Source organism: Dendrobates tinctorius, unplaced genomic scaffold (genome assembly GCF_039654945.1).
Source record: "Dendrobates tinctorius isolate UK_male_01 unplaced genomic scaffold, ASM3965494v1 ptg000387l, whole genome shotgun sequence".
Lineage (NCBI taxonomy): Eukaryota > Metazoa > Chordata > Amphibia > Anura > Dendrobatidae > Dendrobates > Dendrobates tinctorius.
This window is the reverse complement of record NW_027362053.1, coordinates 2,527,631-2,553,342: the sequence shown is the minus strand read 5'-3', so window position 1 is coordinate 2,553,342 and position 25,712 is coordinate 2,527,631. Positions and strand designations below refer to the sequence as shown.

At 45.3% G+C, this 25,712-nt stretch overlaps 1 long non-coding RNA gene across 7 annotated transcripts in view; it reads left to right on the top strand.

Annotated features, from left to right (window-relative positions):
• The window catches only part of LOC141076099 (uncharacterized), a 122,484-nt gene extending 97,179 nt beyond the window's left edge, over positions 1 to 25,305 (top strand). For 3 of the 7 annotated variants that reach the window (XR_012227409.1, XR_012227408.1, XR_012227407.1), the window contains exons 3-9: positions 16,867 to 18,198; positions 18,398 to 18,456; positions 19,094 to 19,137; positions 20,006 to 20,087; positions 20,738 to 20,867; positions 24,404 to 24,608; positions 24,821 to 25,305. This is a non-coding gene — a long non-coding RNA (uncharacterized lncRNA). Of the gene's footprint in view, positions 1 to 16,866; positions 18,199 to 18,397; positions 18,457 to 19,093; positions 19,138 to 19,224; positions 19,280 to 20,005; positions 20,088 to 20,737; positions 20,868 to 24,403; positions 24,609 to 24,820 lie in introns of all 7 variants that reach the window. The other 4 variants (XR_012227412.1, XR_012227411.1, XR_012227413.1 and 1 more) reach the window with 4 other exon arrangements.
• Positions 25,306 to 25,712: the final 407 nt, after the last annotated feature.

Sequence of the window (25,712 nt, the reverse complement as noted above, 5' to 3'; positions counted from 1 at the left end):
AAAAAAGTGACTACAGGATAAGGGAGATTTTGAATTTCTGGGAGATTTTGAATTTCTGCAGACACTTGTGGACACTGGACACTTGGATTGTGTGAGGCCCACTGAATATCACAGCGCTATGTCACAGGCTCGATGACACAGGTGTGAAAAAAGTGACTACAGGATAAGGGAGATTTTGAATTTCTGGGAGATTTTGAATTTCTGCAGACACTTGTGGACACTGGACACTTGGATTGTGTGAGGCCCACTGAATATCACAGTGCTATGTCACAGGCTCGATGGCACAGGTGTGAAAAAAGTGACTACAGGATAAGGGAGATTTTGAATTTCTGCAGACACTTGTGGACACTGGACACTTGGATTGTGTGAGGCCCACTGAATATCACAGTGCTATGTCACAGGCTCGATGGCACAGGTGTGAAAAAAGTGACTACAGGATAAGGGAGATTTTGAATTTCTGGGAGATTTTGAATTTCTGCAGACACTTGTGGACACTGGACACTTGGATTGTGTGAGGCCCACTGAATATCACAGCGCAATGTCACAGGCTCGATGGCACAGGTGTGAAAAAAGTGACTACAGGATAAGGGAGATTTTGAATTTCTGGGAGATTTTGAATTTCTGCAGACACTTGTGGACACTGGACACTTGGATTGTGTGAGGCCCACTGAATATCACAGTGCTATGTCACAGGCTCGATGGCACAGGTGTGAAAAAAGTGACTACAGGATAAGGGAGATTTTAAATTTCTGCAGACACTTGTGGACACTGGACATTTGGATTGTGTGAGGCCCACTGAATATCACAGCGCTATGTCACAGGCTCGATGGCACAGGTGTGAAAAAAGTGACTACAGGATAAGGGAGATTTTGAATTTCTGGGAGATTTTGAATTTCTGCAGACACTTCTGGACACTGGACACTTGGATTGTCTGAGGCCCACTGAATATCACAGCGCTATGTCACAGGCTCGATGGCACAGGTGTGAAAAAAGTGACTACAGGATAAGGGAGATTTTAAATTTCTGCAGACACTTGTGGACACTGGACACTTGGATTGTGTGAGGCCCACTGAATATCACAGCGCTATGTCACAGGCTCGATGGCACAGGTGTGAAAAAAGTGACTACAGGATAAGGGAGATTTTGAATTTCTGCAGACACTTGTGGACACTGGACACTTTTGGATTGTGTGAGGCCCAATGAATATCAGAGCGCTATGTCACAGGCTCGATGCAGCAGGTGTGAAAAAAGTGACTACAGGATAAGGGAGATTTTGAATTTCTGCAGACACTGGACACTTTTGGATTGTGTGAGGCCCAATGAATATCAGAGCGCTATGTCACAGGCTCGATGCAGCAGGTGTGAAAAAAGTGACTACAGGATAAGGGAGATTTTGAATTTCTGCAGACACTTGTGAACACTGGACACTTTTGGATTGTGTGAGGCCCACTGAATATCAGAGCGCTATGTCACAGGCTCGATGGCACAGGTGTGAAAAAAGTGAATTGTAGAATTGGGCAGAATAGGAATCTCCCTAGAGTGTAGGTCTGTAAGAACGGAACAAGTCCTCCACTTATCCTTCCACAGTGACACACAGATAGCTTCACTGTGGCTGTGATAACAGCCGTTACACGGTACTGTGTGAGGAGCGTACACCGCTGTATGGTGTGAATAAATGCACGCTCAGTACCTTAGCAGGACAAAAAAAAAATTGGGATTGCTTTTAAAAAAGCAGTTTGCAGAGCAGTGGGGAAACAGCAATGCAGCTGTCAGGAAGCCTTATAAGGCAGCCTAACAACCAACACCGCTGATCCACCACAATATAGCCTCCCCTTGCACTGAACACACAGTGACTGGTGTGTTGCACAGGCAAAATCGCTAGCAGCAGAAGCAGTTTTTTTGTCTTCTTCCCTGCCTAACGCTCTCCCTACAGAATCAGCAACCTTTCCCTATGCTAAGATCGGCAGAAGTAAGATGGCGGTCGGCGTGCACGCCCTTTTATAACCCCTGTGACGCCCACCAAAGCAAGCCAATCACTTGCATGCCCTTCTGAAAGATGGTGGCGACCCCTGCCTATGTCATCACGTTGCCCACAGTGTCCGTGGATCCTGATTGGCTGAAAAAGAGCGCTAAACAAACTTTTGAAACGCGACTTTGGCGTGTAAGTCGCCGACCTCGTGGCCGACCTCATCCTAGGGTCGGGTTTCGTTTCATGAAACCCGACTTTGCCAAAAGTCGGCGACTTTTGAAATTGTTCGACCCGTTTCGCTCAACTCTAGTCAGGAGGATAATTTCTGGGTCTCTGCCTCTGATATTCATGCCAAACGATTGGTGCATGCCTTTCATCGGGCTCACCCTGATCGCCCTGGTGGCGTAGTTGAGGGTTCGGTGACCCCTCCTCAAGGGGGAGGTACTGTTGTGAGTTCATTTTCCCCTTCGTTACTGAGGCCCGAGGAACTCCCTCTTCTGGTTAAGAAAGGTAGTGAGCCTGATTGTCAAACACCTGAGGCTGATGATGAGGACTGGCTGAGTGGAGTTACGGACTGGATATAAGGCTGTCGACGCCCTTCTGCCCTGCGGGTGATTTCTCTGTGGGATCCTTGGAGACCAGTCTGAATTCCTGCTCCTCCAAAGCTAAGTTTGCTGCTCGGCCTTTTGCTTTTGTGCTTTGTCTTTGTTTTTGCTTTGTTTTTCTGGATTTCTGCCATTCCCTGCTGGGGTGTGCTGAATTCATTTAGCTCTGTCTTCTGAAAATACCTGAGTGCTGATTCAGTTTTTGAAGCCTAGCTGCTTCAGGGTCTTTTTCATATCAGCTGGTTGGCTTATGTCTTTGATAGGGTTTTGGCAGATTGCAGACAGCAGCCTTCCTGTCCTTTCCTATCTAGGTAGTTTTGGGGCCGCGTCTTTGCTCAGTCTATCTTTCTGTCTGTGTTAGTATTTTCATCTTGCTTCACCATCATTATATGTTGGGGGCTGCCTATTGCTTTGGGGTCTGCTCTGGGGCAGTTTAGATTTCCCCTTTCTTTCTTTAGGCCTATGTGTTTCTCCGGCTGTGATCGAGGGGTCTAGGGCATCGTAGGAACCCCCCACGGCTACTGCTAGTTGTGTTGATAGGTTCAGGGGTCTGCAATCTGATAGTTGCCAACTTCTCTGGTTTTCTGGACTTAGCTTGTATTTCTGCTTTTGCCTCCTACGGTGACTCATTCATAACAGATGCGGTCCCATTCAGTTTGAAAATCTTTATCTACTTTAAACTGTGATATTGGCTTATACGAACGTAAACATCTTGGGACTCGGTTGCGATGCACATAAGATTTTAATGATTAAACAAATCTCTTTTTCAGAGAGGAATAAGATTTTATTTTCATGTGTCTTGGTGCCCATGATTTGTAACTCATCCTTTATATTGCATTCAGAGAAATATTCCCCGAATTCTCCCTGTCGGCTAATAATCTACTATTGATGTTAGAAGCTGTAGATGCTGTGTCTGCTGAATCACATTCCATATTGTACTGACATACACTGTGCTCTTATCCTCAAAGGTAAATCTATTTTTAAACCACAGAGGAAACTGATGAATGCTGCCTTTCATATTTCATTCTTTGGATATTTATCTGAATTTTAACTCCGGAATTATTTAGTTGACCCATGCAAATACTGAAACCATGTTTTTCCATAGCATCTTATGATGCACATTGGGTGCGTTGGACTACCTCAAAGTCAATTATTTTGTAATTGTGTCCATGTTGGTATACACACAGTATTTGGCACTGTGACCTGGACTGTCACATTGTCCGTCACTAGAAATAATGATCTTCTTTCCTTTGTTTGCCTGTGTCACTTTTTCCTGTTCCTCTTTCCAAAACATGTCGATTGCAGGGAACGAAAATTAATTTTGGTACCTGTAGTATGATTTTTCAGATATAGTCAACATTCCCAAAATGTTCAATAGTTCATTGACTTTCTGGAAATTGAGGCCACTATACAGAATGGCGGAAGCCATCAAGATGCTACCAGCTGCATACCTCCCAATTTTAGGTTGTAACTCAAGTGGTTGCATCCTGACTCCTCCTCACAGTTCACTTTTTTGATTAGCTGATTCAAACATGACTTTAACACAAGCCTCTCCCATTCACTGGCTGATTTAGAGATGGAACACAGTCAGCATCAAAGATTGATATTTGCTGTCCCAAATTTACAGTGACAAAAGCAAACTGATCTCATTCATTTGCACTTGACAATTCAGGAACATAATATGAAACATTCTTGTTATTACTCATCAATTTTTCTTGTGATTCTTGTTGAGAAAAAGATGTCATATTTAGTGGACTTTAAGTTAGTGGTGAGAGTCGTGTTATCCCGCTGAAAAAATAATTTTCAAATCCAAAAGACTTTTTTATTTTTGACATTGTCACATTTGATCTTTTCTTCAATGACAAATTTAAATTCTTTGCGTCATTTGGGATTGAAATAAAATGTAGTTGATCACACTTGCCACGAATGGCCAAACTACAGAATCTTTCTTCACCCATATCTGATTCACTGCCTAGAATTTGATTGTACTGTAGATTAAGGATGAATTTTCCATTGTAAAGTCAGTCTGGATGCCAATACTATGATATTTTGTTCCTGACGCTTCGGAATCTGCAATATTTTCAGTCCGAGTATGAGTTGCAACTGATCTTGGAATTTCAATCCATTGAAGGAGCCTTTTTCTTTGCCTACTCTTGTCTCTCATCAAACTTTCTTGAATGACAGATTCTCCATCATGTAAAGGAGGGAATATGGATGGTGTGGTATGTGGTTGCAATGATCCTCCTCCAACATTCTGAATGTAGCAATCTGATGGGAATTGACATGATTGTAAGGGGGTGACAGAGACCATGTGCCTCTCCCTCCCTAAACAGTGTTCACATTAAATATGTGCTGTTCCATAGAGTTAATGTTATTATAATGTGTATGTTCTTTACATTTACTTTGTACAGGATTAGGGAAAAATATAGAAGATAGAATATGACAATATTGGGAATAGATTAGTGGGGCTACCATAGACGTAGGAAATGAGAGTGCCAGGATAAGCTTAGTTGGAATAAAGGGTTTTCCAGGTTGGGAGGAGTTAGAGAACGGTGTAGTGCAGAGCAGTGAGATATAGTGGTGAGACTTTCTGTTGGGGAGAGACATGTGATGTAGCAACGAGAGAGGGAAGACAGATAGCCCTAGGGCTGGAGATTGCTGAAGCAATGTGGGACCCCAGGCTAAGCAGCGTTTGAGCAGTCACCATCTAATGAAGTAACTAGAGTTGAGCGAAACGGGTCGAAAAATTTCAAAAGTCGCCGACTTTTGGCAAAGTCGGGTTTCATGAAACGAAACCCGACCCTAGGATGAGGTCGGCCACGAGGTCGGCGACTTACGTGCCAAAGTCGCGTTTCAAAAGTTTGTTTTGCGCTCTTTTTCAGCCAATCAGGATCCACGGACACTGTGGGCAACGTGATGACATAGGCAGGGATCACCACCATCTTTCAGAAGGGCATGCAAGTGATTGGCTTGCTTTGGTGGGCGTCACAGGGGGTATAAAAGGGCGTGCACGCCGACCGCCATCTTACTTCTGCCGATCTCAGTATAGGGAGAGGTTGCTGCTGATTCTGTAGGGAGAGCGTTAGGCAGGGAAGAAGACAAAAAAACTGCTTCTGCTGCTAGCGATTTGGCCTGCACAACACACCAGTCACTGTGTGTGCAGTGCAAGGGGAGGCTATATAGTGGTGTATCAGTGGTGTTGGTTGTTGGGCTGCCTTCTAAGGCTTCCTGACATTCCTGCATTGCTGTTTACCCACTGCTCCGCAAACTGCTTTTTTAAAAGCAATCCCAATTTTTTTTTTTTGTCCTGCTGAGAAGAAAAAAAAACTGCTTCTGCTGCTAGCGATTTGGCCTGTACAACACACCAGTCACTGTGTGTGCAGTGCAAGGGGAGGCTATATAGTGGTGTATCAGTGGTGTTGGTTGTTGGGCTGCCTTCTAAGGCTTCCTGACATTCCTGCATTGCTGTTTACCCACTGCTCCGCAAACTGCTTTTTTAAAAGCAATCCCAATTTTTTTTTTTTGACCTGCTGAGAAGAAAAAAAAACTGCTTCTGCTGCTAGCGATTTGGCCTGTACAACACACCAGTCACTGTGTGTGCAGTGCAAGGGGAGGCTATATAGTGGTGTATCAGTGGTGTTGGTTGTTGGGCTGCCTTCTAAGGCTTCCTGACATTCCTGCATTGCTGTTTACCCACTGCTCCGCAAACTGCTTTTTTAAAAGCAATCCCAATTTTTTTTTTTTGTCCTGCTGAGAAGAAAAAAAAACTGCTTCTGCTGCTAGCGATTTGGCCTGCACAACACCAGTCACTGTGTGTGCAGTGCAAGGGGAGGCTATATTGTGGTGTATCAGTGGTGTTGGTTGTTGGGCTGCCTTTTAAGGCTTCCTGACAGGCTGGCATTGCTGTTTACCCACTGCTCTGCAAACTGCTTTTTTAAAAGCAATCCAATCTCCCTTATCCTCTAGTCACTTTTGTCACAGCTGTGCCATCGAGCCTGTGACATAGCGCTCAGATATCAGTGGGCCTCACACAATCCAAAAGTGTCCAGTGTCCACAAGTGTCTGCAGAAATTCAAAATCTCCCTTATCCTCTCGTCACTTTTGTCACAGCTGTGCCATCGAGCCTGTGACATAGCGCTCAGATATCAGTGGCCCTCACACAATCCAAAAGTGTCCAGTGTCCACAAGTGTCTGCAGAAATTCAAAATCTCCCTTATCCTCTCGTCACTTTTGTCACAGCTGTGCCATCGAGCCTGTCACATAGCGCTCAGATATTCATTGGGCCTCACACAATCCAAAAGTGTCCAGTGTCCACAAGTGTGTGCAGAAATTCAAAATCTCCTTTATCCTCTAGTCACTTTGGTCACAGCTGTGCCATCGAGCCTGTCACATAGCGCTCAGATATTCATTGGGCCTCACACAATCCAAAAGTGTCCAGTGTCCACAAGTGTCTGCAGAAATTCAAAATCTCCCTTATCCTCTAGTCACTTTGGTCACAGCTGTGCCATCGAGCCTGTGACATAGCGCTCAGATATCAGTGGCCCTCACACAATCCAAAAGTGTCCAGTGTCCACAAGTGTCTGCAGAAATTCAAAATCTCCCTTATCCTCTCGTCACTTTTGTCACAGCTGTGCCATCGAGCCTGTCACATAGCGCTCAGATATCAGTGGGCCTCACACAATCCAAAAGTGTCCAGTGTCCACAAGTGTCTGCAGAAATTCAAAATCTCCCTTATCCTCTCGTCACTTTGGTCACAGCTGTGCCATCAAGCCTGTCACATAGCGCTCAGATATTCATTGGGCCTCACACAATCCAAAAGTGTCCAGTGTCCACAAGTGTGTGCAGAAATTCAAAATCTCCCTTATCCTCTTGTCACTTTTGTCACAGCTGTGCCATCGAGCCTGTGACATAGCGCTCAGATATCAGTGGGCCTCACACAATCCAAAAGTGTCCAGTGTCCACAAGTGTCTGCAGAAATTCAAAATCTCCCTTATCCTCTCGTCACTTTTGTCACAGCTGTGCCATCGAGCCTGTCACATAGCGCTCAGATATCAGTGGGCCTCACACAATCCAAAAGTGTCCAGCGTCCACAAGTGTCTGCAGAAATTCAAAATCTCCCTTATCCTCTAGTCACTTTGGTCACAGCTGTGCCATCGAGCCTGTCACATAGCGCTCAGATATTCATTGGGCCTCACACAATCCAAAAGTGTCCAGTGTCCACAAGTGTGTGCAGAAATTCAAAATCTCCCTTATCCTCTTGTCACTTTTGTCACAGCTGTGCCATCGAGCCTGTCACATAGCGTTCAGATATTCATTGGGCCTCACACAATCCAAAAGTGTCCAGTGTCCACAAGTGTCTGCAGAAATTCAAAATCTCCTTTATCCTCTAGTCACTTTGGTCACAGCTGTGCCATCGAGCCTGTCACATAGCGCTCAGATATTCATTGGGCCTCACACAATCCAAAAGTGTCCAGTGTCCACAAGTGTCTGCAGAAATTCAAAATCTCCCTTATCCTCTAGTCACTTTGGTCACAGCTGTGCCATCGAGCCTGTGACATAGCGCTCAGATATCAGTGGCCCTCACACAATCCAAAAGTGTCCAGTGTCCACAAGTGTCTGCAGAAATTCAAAATCTCCCTTATCCTCTCGTCACTTTTGTCACAGCTGTGCCATCGAGCCTGTCACATAGCGCTCAGATATCAGTGGGCCTCACACAATCCAAAAGTGTCCAGTGTCCACAAGTGTCTGCAGAAATTCAAAATCTCCCTTATCCTCTAGTCACTTTGGTCACAGCTGTGCCATCGAGCCTGTCACATAGCGCTCAGATATTCATTGGGCCTCACACAATCCAAAAGTGTCCAGTGTCAACAAGTGTGTGCAGAAATTCAAAATCTCCCTTATCCTCTCGTCACTTTTGTCACAGCTGTGCCATCGAGCCTGTGACATAGCGCTCAGATATCAGTGGGCCTCACACAATCCAAAAGTGTCCAGTGTCCACAAGTGTCTGCAGAAATTCAAAATCTCCCTTATCCTCTCGTCACTTTTGTCACAGCTGTGCCATCGAGCCTGTCACATAGCGCTCAGATATTCATTGGGCCTCACACAATCCAAAAGTGTCCAGTGTCCACAAATGTGTGCAGAAATTCAAAATCTCCTTTATCCTCTAGTCACTTTGGTCACAGCTGTGCCATCGAGCCTGTCACATAGCGCTCAGATATTCATTGGGCCTCACACAATCCAAAAGTGTCCAGTGTCCACAAGTGTCTGCAGAAATTCAAAATCTCCCTTATCCTCTAGTCACTTTGGTCACAGCTGTGCCATGGAGCCTGTGACATAGCGCTCAGATATTCATTGGGCCTCACACAATCCAAAAGTGTCCAGTGTCCACAAGTGTGTGCAGAAATTCAAAATCTCCCTTATCCTCTCGTCACTTTTGTCACAGCTGTGCCATCGAGCCTGTGACATAGCGCTCAGATATCAGTGGGCCTCACACAATCCAAAAGTGTCCAGTGTCCACAAGTGTCTGCAGAAATTCAAAATCTCCCTTATCCTCTCGTCACTTTTGTCACAGCTGTGCCATCGAGCCTGTGACTTAGCGCTCAGATATCAGTGGGCCTCACACAATCCAAAAGTGTCCAGTGTCCACAAGAGTCTGCAGAAATTCAAAATCTCTCTTATCCTCTCGTCACTTTTGTCACAGCTGTGCCATCGAGCCTGTGACATAGCGCTCAGATATCAGTGGCCCTCACACAATCCAAAAGTGTCCAGTGTCCACAAGTGTCTGCAGAAATTCAAAATCTCCCTTATCCTCTCGTCACTTTTGTCACAGCTGTGCCATCGAGCCTGTGACATAGCGCTCAGATATCAGTGGGCCTCACACAATCCAAAAGTGTCCAGTGTCCACAAGTGTCTGCAGAAATTCAAAATCTCCCCTGTCCTATAGACACCTTGTACCTTGTTTTACATTACTATATAGTTTGTAGGATTTTGTCTACATTTCTACCAAAAATGAGGAAGGCTGGTGGAAGAGGCCGTGGAATTGGGCGGGGGTTGGCAGCTGGTAATGATGGTGTTGGTGGTGGATCTGATGGTAGTGGCAAGAGCAAAATAGGACCGAATGCAGGAGGTGTTGAGCCTGCGTCATCGTCTGGCTACATAAGGCCTCGAACGCTTAGTTTTCTAGGAGTTGGCAAACCGCTTTTAAAGCCAGAGCATCAGGAAAAAGTTTTGTCTTACATTGCTGACTCAGCCTCCAGCTCTATCGCTTCCTCTTCTTCAGTTGTAAAAAGTAAAAGCACTGAGTCGTCATTGGAGGCTCATGTTCATGAACCACACCTTTCCTTGTGTCCTTCACCCCAACCAAGATTGAAGGATGACGCAGGCCATACTACTGATTACTCCATGGAGCTGTTTTCACATACCATGCCTGGATTATCAAGTCAAATGGTGAATTACCCAGGCCAAGATGAATCTGACATGGAGTGCACTGATGCACAGCCGCTGATGGATGATTCTGCTGGTACATTCACTCAGAGCACTACATTGTCCTCGCAGTGTACAGAGCCAGATTCTGACCCTGATGAGACTCAGGTGCCCCTTCCCGCACACTATACCACCATACACGGTGACACAGAGGAAGGTGCACATGACATAGAAGAGGAGGTGATGGATGACCCAGTTGTTGACCCAGATTGGCATCCATTGGGGGAAGAGGATGCTGCTTCCAATAGCTCAGATGAGGAGCATCCACAGCAGACATCGACATCGCAACAGCTGTTATCTGGCAGGCCCGGAGCACTCCAAAGACAGGTTCCAAACATCAAAAGAGTTGCTGGACAGCTTGTCCAGAGGGTGAAAAGATCACAGCGTGCTAGGCCGCAAAATGTCTGCCGAAGTAGGAAGAGTGCAGTGTGGCACTTTTTTGACCAAAATCCTCATGATCAGGCCAAGGTTATCTGTAAGAAGTGCGCAAAGACCTTTAGCCGAGGGAAAAATCTGAAAAATTTGAATACCAGTTGCATGCTTAGACATTTAACCAGCATGCACTTGCAAGCGTGGGCACAACACCAAACCTCAAGTGCCACATGTGCAACTGATCACCACGAAGGTAGTCAGCAACGCTACATTGTTTCCCCCACTGTAAGCCCACCGGTTAGCACAGCAGCAAATGTTGAGGTGTCGTTGCAAGGCCACAGCAGTCAGGGAATCCCACTGTTATATCAACGAAAGACTGATTCTAGGCCATCAGAAAGAACACCAACTCCATCACCATCATCAACCCTCTCTCAGTCCGCCCTGTCCACCGCTACTTCCACCATATGCAGCTCTCAAGTCCAGCTCACCCTCCCAGACACTATGAGTAGGTCAAGAAAGTACTCAGTCTCTCATCCGCGTACACTGGGTTTGAACGCCCACATTGCCAAACTAATCTCGTTTGAGATGATGCCCTTTCGGTTGGTGGAAAGCACAGCTTTCCGCGAACTCATGGCCTATGCAGTACCACGCTATGACCTACCCAGTCGCCACTTCTTCTCTCGCAAAGCCATCCCAGCCCTCCACCATCATGTGAAAGACCGCATTGTCCATGCACTCAAGCAGTCAGTGAGGGGAAAGGTGCACCTCACAACTGATGCATGGTCAGGGTCGTTACGTGTCCATCACTGCGCACTGGGTTAATGTGGTGGATGCAGGGTCCACAGGGGACAGCGGTGGTGGGACAGTGCTGCCTAGCCCACGGTATAGGAAACAGTTGGCTGTAGGCGTTCGACCCTCCTTCTCCTCCTCCTCCAGAAGCGAAAGATCGTCCACAGAGCGCAGTCGTACGAGCACTCCATCTGCAGCTGCCACTGTTGCACACGATGTGTCCCCCTATCGAGCAGCTAGTGGAAAGCGTCAGCAGGCTGTGTTGCAGATGATGTGTTTGGGCAACAGACACACCGCCGAGGTGCTGGCCGAGTACTTGAAGCGACAAACTGAGTCATGGCTGGGCAGTGTACATCTTGAGGCAGGCAAGGTAGTTAGTGATAACGGCCGTAATTTTGTGGCAGCCATAGCCCTTTCAAAACTCAGCCATATACCTTCCTTGGCTCACACCTTGAACCCGGTGGTGCAGTGCTTCCTCAAAAATTATCCGGAGTTAACAGCCCTGCTCCAGAAGGTGCGAAGACTGTGCGCGCACATCCGCCGGTCGCCTGTACACTCCGTTCGTATGCAGGAGCTGCAGCGATTGCTCCACCTTCCCAACCACCGCCTCATTATCGACATTGCAACAAGGTGGAACTCCACCCTGCACATGGTGGAGCGGCTGTGCGAGCAGAGGCAGGCCATAATACATTTGTGGGAGGATACACGGCCAGGCACTTTGAGAGCAGATATGGAGTTGACAGGTGTGCAGTGGTCGAAGCTGAAAGACCTCTGTAAAGTCCTTCAGTGTTTTGAGGAATGCACACGGCTGGTAAGCGCAGACGACGCCATCTTAAGCATGAGCATCCCACTTATGCGTCTGCTCATGCAAACTTTGACGCACCTTAAGGAGCAGGCGTCTGCAGCCAATGTTGATGAGGAGGAAGAGGAGGAGGGAATCCTTGATGACATTCAGCCATTGTCTGCTCAGGGACCTCTCCTGGACGAGGTGGAGGAAGAAGAGGAGGAGGAGGAGGATGATGGGGATGATTACTTAGGGGAGGAGGATGCATCTCGTGGGGCAAGTGAAAATGTTGGCGTGGCAAGGTCTGGTACAGGGTTTGTGCGTGACTGGAGGGATGTGGATTTGCCAGAAAGTGCTCCTCCAACCAGCACTCACAGTGCATCATTGACACCGGGAACATTGGCCCACATGTCAGATTATGCCTTGCAGATCCTAAAAAGGGACCCACGCATTGCCAAAATGATGAACGATGATGACTACTGGTTGGCCAGCATCCTGGATCCACGCTATAAAGGCAAATTACAAAACATCATGCCACAGGAGAACCTTGACCTAATATTGGCTAATAAACAAGCAACTCTGGTAAATCGGTTGCTTGAGGCATTCCCAGCACACAGCAGCGGTGATCGTTCTCACACGAGCCGTACGGGCCGGGGGCAGCTTGGCAGAGGTGTTCGTGGTGCACACAGCAGAAGTGGCGTTGGAGACAGGGGTTTCATGACAATGTTGTGGACTGATTTTTCAAATACCGCTCACACAACTGGTAATACTGCATCAATGGAAAGTGACAGGAGACAGCAGTTGTCAACTATGGTTACAAACTACTTTTCCTCCCATATCGATGTTCTCCCACACAGGTCATTCCCCTTTGACTATTGGGCCGCTAAACTGGACACCTGGCCTGAATTGGCACAATATGCCTTACAGGAGCTCGCTTGCCCAGATGCAAGTGTGCTATCGGAAAGAGTCTTCAGTGCAGCTGGATCAATCCTGACAGAAAAAAGGACCCGTCTGTCAACCCAAAATGTGGATGATCTAACCTTCATTAAAATGATCCATGCATGGGTTTCCAAGGATTTTGTCCCACCTTCCCCTGATGACACATAGGGTGACAGAAAAATGGCTTGCTTTGGTCCACCTCTTCCTGGGACTTCACCTATTTCGCCTTTTGCATCAGCTGAATGTCCAACATCAACATATGCCACTTTCTAAGACTCCCTAACTGTGCTGCCTCTCCCCCCCATGGCCGGGGTCACCACCTAGCGCACGACACCGTGCGAGTGCCGTTGCCCTGGACAGGTGGGTAGGCTGACTCTTGGGTGCGGGCACTGGCACAGGGTCCCTCATAGTGCAATCAAGTGTCTCTGACGGTGGTGGTGCACACCCGCCGTCAGACACACCGCCGTACTATGAGGGGCCCAGTGCCAGTACCGACGCCCACGAGTGGGCCCCCCTTGCTTGGGCAGGGCCCCAGCATTTGCAATCTTTACCTCTCCCTGCTCCTCCGCTGTGTAATCTGGGCCGTCAAATCCATACTGTGCCTGACACCGTCTGAACCTGCCTCCTGATGTACAGACATATATTTTGAATGTGTACGCTATCCATACATGTTATCCGGGGATACGGTACCCTTTCTAACCTTTGTGCAATCACGTGCAATCCATACTGGGCCTAACACCGTCTGAGCCTGCCTCCTGATGTATAGACATATATTTTGAATGTGTACGCTATCCATACATGTTATCCGGGGATACGGTACCCTTTCTAACCTTTGTGCAATCACGTGCAATCCATACTGGGCCTAACACCATCTGAGCCTGCCTCCTGATGTATAGACATATATTTTGAATGTGTACGCTATCCATACATGTTATCCGGGGATACGGTACCCTTTCTCACCTTTGTGCAATCACGTGCAATCCATACTGGGCCTAACACCGTCTGAGCCTGCCTCCTGATGTATAGACATATATTTTGAATGTGTACGCTATCCATACATGTTATCCGGGGATACGGTACCCTTTCTAACCTTTGTGCAATCACGTGCAATCCATACTGGGTGTGAGAACGGCTGGCGAGCTGTTAAGCAAGCTACAGCACCTGTGGTTTGCACACGTAAGTTTTTCATTTTTTCAGGAATGACGGTTAGGCCTAATTCCGGAACTGCGGTTGACCTGCACTTACTGGGAAATCATTGTTCGCGGGTAATAATTGTCATCAGTGATCCCCATCACTAACGTTGTTCAGCGGGTTATCTGCACCTGTAAGCGACAAACGCTGGCCTTTTCAGTGTAGCGCACATGCAGCCACGGACATGTAATGGCATGACACACCAGTTATTGGCCAATCTCATGTGCCAGAGCCTCACGTGTCCCTCTAGTAAGCCGGACTCGGACCGCGGGGCATGACGGAGTCTCGTTCGTTAACGGAATTAAGCTTGCAATGTGTGCATCTGTTCTGTAGCTGGCATGGTTGAGGTTTCCCAGGTGGAGTCGAATTTAACCGTAGGCTCCACTCCTGGTGGTGCCCTTCTGGACATTCCTTTAAGGTTCAGCTTTGCAACCATACTGCCCATGTAAAACAAACACTTTGCCTTCATGAACGCTGTTTGGAGGGTCATGACTCGTGGGAATAACGCCGCCCAATCAGTTAACCTGCTAGAGAGATCGTTCGTTGCTCCCAAGCATGACATCACACTCCCTAGGAAGAAGGTAATGCCACTGTGGCGACCGTACTCCTGGGGGCGACACAAGTGCACTGATGCCCAGCCACTGCTCGATGAATCTGCTGGTACATTGACCCAGACCACTACATTCCCCTCGCACGCTACACGGCCTGAATCTGACCCTGATGAAACTCAGGTTACCCTTCCCATATACAGTTCCATCTTACACGGTGACAAAGAGGAAGCTGCAGATGAAAGTGCAGGTTCGGCCCACCCGCCATCAGACACACCACCGTACTATCAGGGGCCCTGTGCCAGTGCCGTCGCCAACGAGTGGGCCCCCCCTGCTTGCTCAGGATCACAGCACTTGCAAAGTTGAAATACTGTGCAGTGAGATGGAAGATGGGGACGACGAGGAGTCCAGACAAGTACAGGGATTCCCTAGCGAGGAGACTTATTTGATTGTTTTCAATGTTGGGACAGCAATTTTTGGGGAGCACTATACTCTGGAGAATGATAGATGGTGCCCACCATACACTGGAACATTCCAAAGGTGGACATCAGACACTGGAGCAGCATTTACAGGGCCCATTATACACTAGAGCATTAGAAATGGGGCCCATTATGTTTGGAGCATTATTTGGGCCCATAAGACAGTGGAGCTTCATCCATGGGGACCAACATATACTGTAGCATTATGTGGAGCTCATCATATACTGTTTCAAACATTATATGGGACCAATGATTCTGTATGGAGAAATAGATGGGCCTCGTCATGAGATGTAAAAAGTGAAGTATTTTTCATTGTACTATACCGCTATTTCTCTGCCGTATCGGAGCATGATGAGTTGTGGTATGTGTTAAAGGGGCGCTCTTTCGCCCAGGGCACATGAAAACCTGGAGCCAGCCCTACCCCCCCACAACTTTAGCCAAATAACCCCCATTTTTCAGTGCGTAACTTGTATTATGAAGTTAATTAAGGTTGACAAGCTTAAGTAAGAAGAATTGATGCTTTTGGCATTCAAATGGGCACTGTAGGTGTGTTTCCTGTCCTCCTCTCACTGCTGACTTTTATTCCCCATTGACTTACATTGGGTTTCGTGTTTCGGGACGACCCCGACTTTTCCCTATAATCGGACGATCTTGCTCGACCCGACTTTTGGAAAAGTCGGGTTTCACGAAACGAAACGCGACCCTAAAAAACCAAAAGTCGCTCAACTCTAGAAGTAACCTTTCGAAAGATGATCTGGGGTTAACGGCAGGGAGTAGGCAGAGCTCAGTGCACATTTTACCTTTTTCCAATGGAAACCGGACAGGGGGAATGGGAGGAAGATGGTAGACCTAGGGGCACAGAAGCTGCAGAAGTGAAAGGAGCATCTGCGCAACAGAAGTTAGAAGAGATAGGGAGAGCTCATGTAATGCAATTGAATGTGAACTGTGCTACGTCTGAACCAAAGCCCCTGTTTTCAAGTAACGTTGAACTGTTGAGTATGAACATGGAGTCCGGAATTGTTTGTGTGAACCTTGAATCTGGAGCTGAGACTACAGAATCGGAAGCAACCCCGGAGCCTAATGTTAGTGTTCTACTTTGCATACAACAGGTGGGACATTGTGTTTCATTTGTGGGTTGCCAGGGTGTGGGGACACTACAGCTTTTTTTTAGCTTCCTGACAAAGTGAAAATTGCATGGAATAAGAGGCTTACCACAACATCTGGTCAATGGTGCCATATGGAGGAGAATAACCAACGTTACTCCATTATAGAAATTTCCGATAAAGTCTTGGATTCTGCTGGTAGATTTTACATCACTTCCAACAGCTTCATAGCATAATGTGTATACATGGTAAAAAGCTGCTACTTTGGTTGTCATACATGTTATATACTCATTGTACATTCAATCATGAGAAAAAGTAAGTACACCCTCTTTGAATTCTATGGATTTATATATCATGACAAAATAAAAAAGCATTTGATCCTTAAAATGTCTTAAAATTAGGTACATACAATCTCAGGAAGTGTCAACTCATTGTAAATAACACTGTGTCATTATTCATTTTACAAAAACTACAAAAACTAAGCCAACATGGAAAAGCAGTGTGTGAAAAATTAAGTACACCTTTGCACCTTTATAATCTGGTGCGTCTTATAAAGCGAAAAATACGGTAATTCTCATGCCTGTATAAACTTTTTTTATTTTCAGAGTGATTCCGATCCATATTTGCACATGAGATGTGCCTTATGGCCTGCTGGTTGATCGATGGAGAAGTGAGAGACAATCATGGTCCGTTATGGCAAGATTATGCCAAAAGCATGAAATATATCCATCCTGAGCTGCTCGAGGTGAAGGTGTATCACAGTTACATCATAAAATATAACTTCTATCAATGTACTTTATGTGAAAACAAGTAAGTAAATTTCCTGACTCAATGCCTCATGAAGCGCAGTCACTGTGGAATGACAGCAGCGCAGGTCCGTTGGTATTATGCTTTTATATTTTACTACTATCAGAGTAGACTGATGTCTGGAAGCTGTTTCTCATATATTGGTTACAATTTGTTGCTTTTGATACAGTCCATGATTCATGCCAATCTGTTAACCAGTATTCCCTCTATCTTTGTAGATTCGGGCATTTCAGAAAAATAGCAAAGAATAAATGTTATTGCCGCCGCTGTAAAGGCTGACTACATCCACTGGCCATCACGTAAGGGTGTTATTGCAACAAAAGCAACTCAGGGTGAAGAGACAGGGCAGACAGCTCTCCTCTCTATGGATTTATATAGCATGACAAAATAAAAAAGCATTTGATCCTTAGAATGTCTTAAAATTAGATACATACAACCTCAGGAAGCAACAACTCATTATAAATAACACTGTGTCATTATCTATTTTACAGAAACTACAAAAACTAGGCCAACATAGAAAAGCAGTGTGTGAAAAATTAAGTACACCTTTGCACCTTTATAATCAGGTGCGTCTTATAAAGCGAAAAATACGGTACTTCTCATGCCTGTATAAACTTTTTTTTTGTTTTCAGAGTGATTCCGATCCATATTTGCACACGAGATGTGCCTTATGGCCTGCTGGTTGATCGATGGAGAAGTGAGAGACAATCATGGTCCGTTATGGCAGGATTATGCCAAAAGCATGAAATATATCCATCGTGAGCTGCTCGAGGTGAAGGTGTATCACAGTTACATCATAAAATATAACTTCTATCAATGTACTTTATGTGAAAACAAGTAAGTAAATTTCCTGACTCAATGCCTCATGAAGCGCAGTCACTGTGGAATGACAGCAGCGCAGGTCCCTTGGTATTATGCTTTTATATTTTACTATCAGAGTAGACTGATGTCTGGAAGCTGTTTCTCATATATTGGTTACAATTTGTTGCTTTTGATACAGTCCATAATTCATGCCAGTCTGTTAACCAGTATTCCTTCTATCTTTGTAGATTCGGGCATTTCAGAAAAATAGCAAAGAATAAATGTTATTGCCGCCGCTGTAAAGGCTGACTACATCCTCTGGCCATCACGTAAGCGTGTTACCACAACAAAAGCAACTCAGGGTGAAGAGACAGGGCAGACAGCTCTCCTCGCTATGGATTTATATAGCATGACAAAATAAAAAAGCATTTGATCCTTAGAATGTCTTAAAATTAGATACATACAATCTCAGGAAACAGCAACTCATTATAAATAACACTGTGTCATTATCTATTTTACAAAAACTAGGCCAACATGGAAAAGCAGTGTGTGAAAAATGAAGTACACCTTTGCATCTTGATAATTAGGTGCGTCTTATAAAGCGAAAACGGTACTTCTTCTCATGCCTGTATAAACTTTTTTTAACTTCAGAGCGATTCCGATCCACATTTGCACACGAGATGTGCCTTGTGGCCTGCTGGTTGATCGATGGAGAAGCGAGAGACAATCATGGTCCGTTATGGCAGGTTTATGCCAAAAGCGTCAATTATATCCATCCTGAGCTGCTCGAGGTGATTGTGGGCACAATGCATTTTGGCTGAATGTACGTCCTTGGACATACATTTATCTGAAAATAGCGTTGGCATTGGCAGACTCCTCGACTTCATGTGTCTGGTCATGGTCACACCCTCTGAGACTACAATTTTTACTCCCCTGGTAATGAGTTTACATTCAATATTTCTTTCAACAATTGGTTAGGAATATTCATGCTGTAGTTCTCAATTTAGGTAGAAATGGGATTTGGGGATTTCTTCTCATGTTGAGTCACGTTGACTAAAGTTGGCCACAGCTCAGTTTACTGTAGCTGAATGGGATCATTTTTCTACATACTGTACATATTGAGCTATACTGAATACTTTATTAGCATTTGCTTCTTTCATCTTGAGTCTCAGTCATTGTTATTACAATATTCTAAAAACAGATTTGTTTTTTTTGCTCCCGCAGATCTGAAAGTAGTAACTTCAGAAGGTGATTCGGACAACCACCAGGTAACCAGACATCTTCTCCATTACTAGATCCTTTTTGGGGATTAATGATTACTGTTGGGCTCATATTTTGTTACTTTTATTTCACAGCTCCGATGACGACATCAATGTTATTAGTGATAATGAGAAACTTCCACAAATAAAAGTAACTAATAACTTGCAGTTAAAATTCAGGTTTATGTTATGGTAAAAAGAACAATTCAATATTGGAGAACAAGTGACTACCATGTTGACTTATGGCCACCGTTATCTTTACAGAGTTTTGTATAACAGTTTAATTAAATTCGCTTGAGTTTTGTTGTAAGTCCCTTTCCTTTGGATTTAATATAAATAATTCATTTGACAGTATTACCTGTTCAGAACATGTTAACTGACTTAACTTTTCATATCTAGTTGGAAATCATATGTCAGCTTCCATTTTTCCATTTATCTCCTGACAACCATTTATTTTCTGAAAAACATTGCTAGGAATGTTGAGATTCTTGAGAGTCCACAGTCCGGCTGCGTAAGACATGTTCACTTATAATCTTATACTGAATACATGCATCATATCATACATAAGGGTAGTTTAACTGAGAAGCTGGTGGGGTAGACGTCTGCTAAAACTTCTGGGTCCTGTAGTGCGTGGACCTCATTACAATGTCAAATCCTGGACACAATGTAGGATTCTGTGGACCTCTGGTAGTCTGGACAGTGATGTATTCTGCTCTGGTTTGGATCTATATTTGTAGTCTTATTGACTCTCCAGACTCTATGTTTATAGACCCCTCTCCAGTATTGACCTGCATGCACACATGCCTTGTTGGCAAAATCATCAGTTTTGAACCTAAAACTTAAAAAAATCTTTTCACTCTTCCATATTTCTGTATAGATAATAAACCATCTGATAGTGAGGACACAGAGGAGAGGTGACTTATGTTGTACATAAATATCTCTATGAAACCATGAAATGGGTAAGAAATGTTTCCTGTGAATTTATAGATGAGTCCTTATATTTCCTAGTATGCCAATGTGCAAAATCCAAGGTTGTTTCCAGGAAAAAATCATATCACCCAGTTCCATGTATGTGTTAAACTTCAAGGAGACTAAAATGGAGCTAGCGGAACCACTGTACCATCTGTATAATAAAATATGAGTTAGGTATATTATCATCACTATCTGGGTTATACATGACAAATCCATCATCTCCCTCCTTCCACAAATATTTCCAAGAAAAGCAGTTTTGGCATTCTGGAGATCACCCTAACATCTTTGTTACTCTTCTGAAAATTAGTTATTGAAAAGCTTGGGAAAACGCTCTTCTTTATCTATGGAACAAGTGGAGACCATACATGAGATCCACTATGTATAGACATAGAGATTCTCAGATTTTTTATTGAATTTCAAAGGATTTTTACATTTTTAAATAAATCCATTTACTTGACATTTGGACATTGTATAATAAGTTTATTTTTGTTGTTGCTCTCACAACTTGAACTTCTCAAAATACCCCATGCCCAATATAAGGAGACCAGCAATGTAAATTACATATGCGCGTTGGGTACTTTGTTAGATTGGGACCTAAGAGTTTACAGATCTAATGGAATTTGTTTCCTCTTTTTAGCTTCCTGACAAAATGAAAATTACATGGAATAAGAGGCTTACCACAACATCTGGTCAATGGTGCCATATGAAGGAGAATAACCAGCGTTACTCCATTATAGAACTTTCCGATAAAGTCTTGGATTCTGCCGGTAAATTTTACATCACTTCCAACAGCTTCATAGCATAATGTGTATACATGGTAAAAAGCTGCTACTTGGGTTGTCATACATGTTATATACTCATTGTACATTCAATCATGAGAAAAAGTAAGTACACCCTCTTTGAATTCTATGGATTTATATATCACTAGCTGAAGAGCCCGGCGCTGCCCGGGCATAGTAGCTAACTGTGGTTAGTTATAGCAAATTATAATTATCCTCCATCCCATAGTCCCGTGCCCATATACCCATCATACATATCCACGATCCCATAGTCCCATGCTCATATACCCATCATACATATTCTCCATCCCATAGTCCCATGCCCATATACCCATCATACATATTCTCCATCCCACAGTCCCATGCCCATATACCCATCATACATATTCGCCATCCTATAGTCGAGTGCCCATATACCCATCACACATCCTTCATCTCATAGTCTCATGCCCATATACCCATCATACATATCCTCCATCCCATAGTCCCATGCCCATATACCCATCATACATATCCGCCATCCCATAGTCCGTGCCCATATACCCGTCATACATTTCCTCCATCCCATAGTCCAGTGCCCATATACCCATCACATATCCTCCATCCCATAGTCCCGTGCCCATATACATATCCGCCATCCCATAGTCCCGTGCCCATATACCCATCACACATCCTTCATCCCATAGGCCCGTGCCCATATACCCATCATACATATCCTCCATCCCATAGTCCCATGCCCATATACCCATCATACATATCCTCCATCCCATACTCCCATGCCCATATACCCATCATACATATCCTCCATCCCATAGTCCCGTGCCCATATACCCATCATACATATCCGCCATCCCATATTCCCGTGCCCATATACCCGTCATACATATCCTCCATCCCATAGTCCAGTGCCCATATACCCATCACACATCCTCCATCCCATAGTCCCGTGCCCATATACATATCCGCCATCCCATAGTCCCGTGTCCATATACCATCACACATCCTCCATCATACATATCCTCTTTCCCATAGTCCCATGCCCATATACCCATCATACATATCCTCCATCCCATAGTCCCATGCCCATATACGCATCATACATATTCGCCATACCATAGTCGAGTGCCCATATACCCATCACACATCCTTCATCTCATAGTCCCATGCCCATATACCCATCATACATATCCTCCATCCCATAGTCCCGTGCCCATATACCCATCATACATATCCGCCATCCCATAGTCCCGTGCCCATATACCCATCATACATATCCTCCATCCCATAGTCCAGTGCCCATATACCCATCACACATCCTCCATCCCATAGTCCCGTGCCCATATACATATCCGCCATCCGATAGTCCCGTGCCCATATACCCATCATACATATCCTCCATCCCATAGTCCCATGTCCATATACCCATCATACATATCCTCCATCCCATAGTCCCATGCTTGCCCATATAACCATCATACATATCGTCCATCCCATAGTCCCGTGCCCATAGACCCATCATACATATCCACCATCCCATAGTCCCATGCCCATATACCCATCATACATATCCTTCCCATAGTCCCATGCCCATATACCCATCATACATATCCTTCCCATAGTCCCATCCCATATACCCCTCATACATATCGTCCATCCCATAGTCCCATGCCCATATACCCATCATACATATTCACCATCCCATAGTCGTGTGCCCATATACCCATCACACATCCTTCATCTCATAGTCCCATGCCCATATACCCATCATACATATCCTCCATCCCATAGTCCCGTGCCCATATACCCGTCATACATATCCGCCATCCCATAGACCCGTGCCCATATACCCATCATACATATCCGCCATCCCATAGTCCCGTGCCCATATACCCATCATACATATCCTCCATCCCATAGTCCAATGCCCATATACCCATCACACATCCTCCATCCCATAGTCCCGTGCCCATATACATATCCGCCATCCCATAGTCCTGTGCCCATATACCCATCACACATCCTCCATCCCATTGGCCCGTGCCCATATACCCATCATACATATCCTCCATCCCATAGTCCCGTGCCCATATACCCATCATACATATCCATCCCATAGTCCCGTGCCCATATACCCATCATACATATCCTCCATCCCATAGTCCCATGCCCATATACCCATCATACATATCGTCCATCCCATAGTCCCGTGCCCATAGACCCATCATACATATCTGCCATCCCATAGTCCCGTGCCCATATACCCATCACACATCCTTCATCTCATAGTCCCATGCCCATATACCCATCATACATATCCTCCATCCCATAGTCCCGTGCCCATATACCCGTCATACATATCCGCCATCCCATAGTCCAGTGCTCATATACCCATCACACATCCTCCATCCCATAGTCCCGTGCCATATACATATCCGCCATCCCATAGTCCCGTGCCCATATACCCATCACACATCCTCCATCCCATTGGCCCGTGCCCATATACCCATCATACATATCCTCCATCCCATAGTCCCGTGCCCATACACCCATCATACATATCTATCCCATAGTCCCGTGCCCATATACCCATCATACATATCCTCCATCCCATAGTCCCATGCCCATATACCCATCATACATATCCTCCATCCCATATTCCCATGCCCATATACCCATCATACATATCGTCCATCCCATAGTCCCGTGCCCATAGACCCATCATACATATCCGCCATCCCATAGTCCCGTGCCCATATACCCATCACACATCCTTCATCTCATAGTCCCATGCCCATATACCCATCATACATATCCTCCATCCCATAGTCCCGTGCCCATATACCCATCATACATATCCGCCATCCCATAGTCCAGAGCCCATATACCCATCACACATCCTCCACCCCATAGTCAACCATTATGACATCATAATGAGCGGCGGGGATTGCAATCTATGATGACATTCATAGATTGTGGTTTCCCCATTATGCAAATAGGGGCATTATGACATCATAATGAGGGGCGGGGCTTGACACGCACACACTTTTTCCCCAGTATGTAGATAGGGGCAAAATTGTTTGGTAAATTGGAACGCGCGGGGTTAAAATTTCGCCTCACAACATAGCTTAGGACGCTCTCGGGGTCCAGACGTGTGACTGTGCCAAATTTTGTGGCTGTAGCTGCGACGGTGCGGATGCCTATCCCGGACATACACACACACACACATATACATACATACACACATACATACATACACACATTGAGCTTTATATATTAGATGACAAAATAAAAAAGCATTTGATCCTTAGAATGTCTTAGAATTAGGTACATACAACCTCAGGAAGCAACAACTCATTATAAATAACACTGTGTCATTATCTATTTTGCAACAACTACAAAAACTAGGCCAACATGGAAAAGCAGTGTGTGAAAAATTAAGTACACCTTTGCACCTTTATAATCAGGTGAGTCTTATAAAAATACGGTACTTCTCATGCCTGTATAAACTTTTTTTTTATTTTCAGAGTGATTCCGATCCATATTTGCACACGAGATGTGCCTTATGGCCTGCTGGTTGATCGATGGAGAAGCGAGAGACAATCATGGTCCGTTATGGCAGGATTATGCCAAAAGCATGAAATATATCCATCCTGAGCTGCTCGAGGTGAAGGTGTATCACAGTTACATCATAAAATATAACTTCTATCAATGTACTTTATGTGAAAACAAGTAAGTAAATTTCCTGACTCAATGCCTCATGAAGCGCAGTCACTGTGGAATGACAGCAGCGCAGGTCCCTTGGTATTATGCTTTTATATTTTACTATCAGAGTAGACTGATGTCTGGAAGCTGTTTCTCATATATTGGTTACAATTTGTTGCTTTTGATACAATCCATGATTCATGCCAATCTGTTAACCAGTATTCCTTCTATCTTTGTAGATTCGGGCATTTCAGAAAAATAGCAAAGAATAAATGTTATTGCCGCCACTGTAAAGGCTGACTACATCCACTGGCCATCACGTAAGGATGTTTCAGCAACAAAAGCAACTCAGGGTGAAGAGACAAGGCAGACAGCTCTCCTCGCTTTACAGTACAAGGCTGAACACGCAATGGATCTGTTGCAACAGAAACAACCTGTCTGAATGACATTTGGGTCAGCACGGTGGCTTATTGGTTAGCACTGAAGCCTTGCAGAGATGGGTTCCTGAATCATAATCCCAAGGACAACATCTGCAAGGAGTTTGTATGTTCTCCCCGTGTTTGCGTGGGTTTCCTCCAGGTTCTCTGGTTTCCTCCCACACCCTAAAGACATACAGATAGGAAGTATAGAATGTGAGCCATAATGTGGAATATGATAGCACTATGTATGCAAAGCATAATAAAAATAAAATAAAGTTTAAATCTGAGCTGAATAAAGTATTAAATTAGGCTGGTTTCACATTTGTGTTAAAGGCCGCAACGTCGGCCCGCGCACGGCCATCGCTAAGCCCCGCCCCCTGCCACGTCTCCGCTTCCGGGCGCATGACGCTGCATGCGTCATGCGTCCCCTATCTTTATCACTGAGGACGCAGGCCGTGCGCAGTATGCGTTTTAGCGGCTCCTGCGTCCTTTTGACGGTGCGCCGACCAGCACCAAACGCAACCTGTTACAATTTCGGCGCACTGTCAAAAGGACGCAGGCTCCGCCAAACGCATACTGCGCACGGCCTGCGTCCTCAGTGATAAAGATAGGGGACGCATGACGCATGCAGCGTCATGCGCCCGGAGGCGGAGCTATCGGCGGAGGCACAGCAGGGGGCGGGGCTTAGCTGCGGCCGTGCGCAGGCTAACGC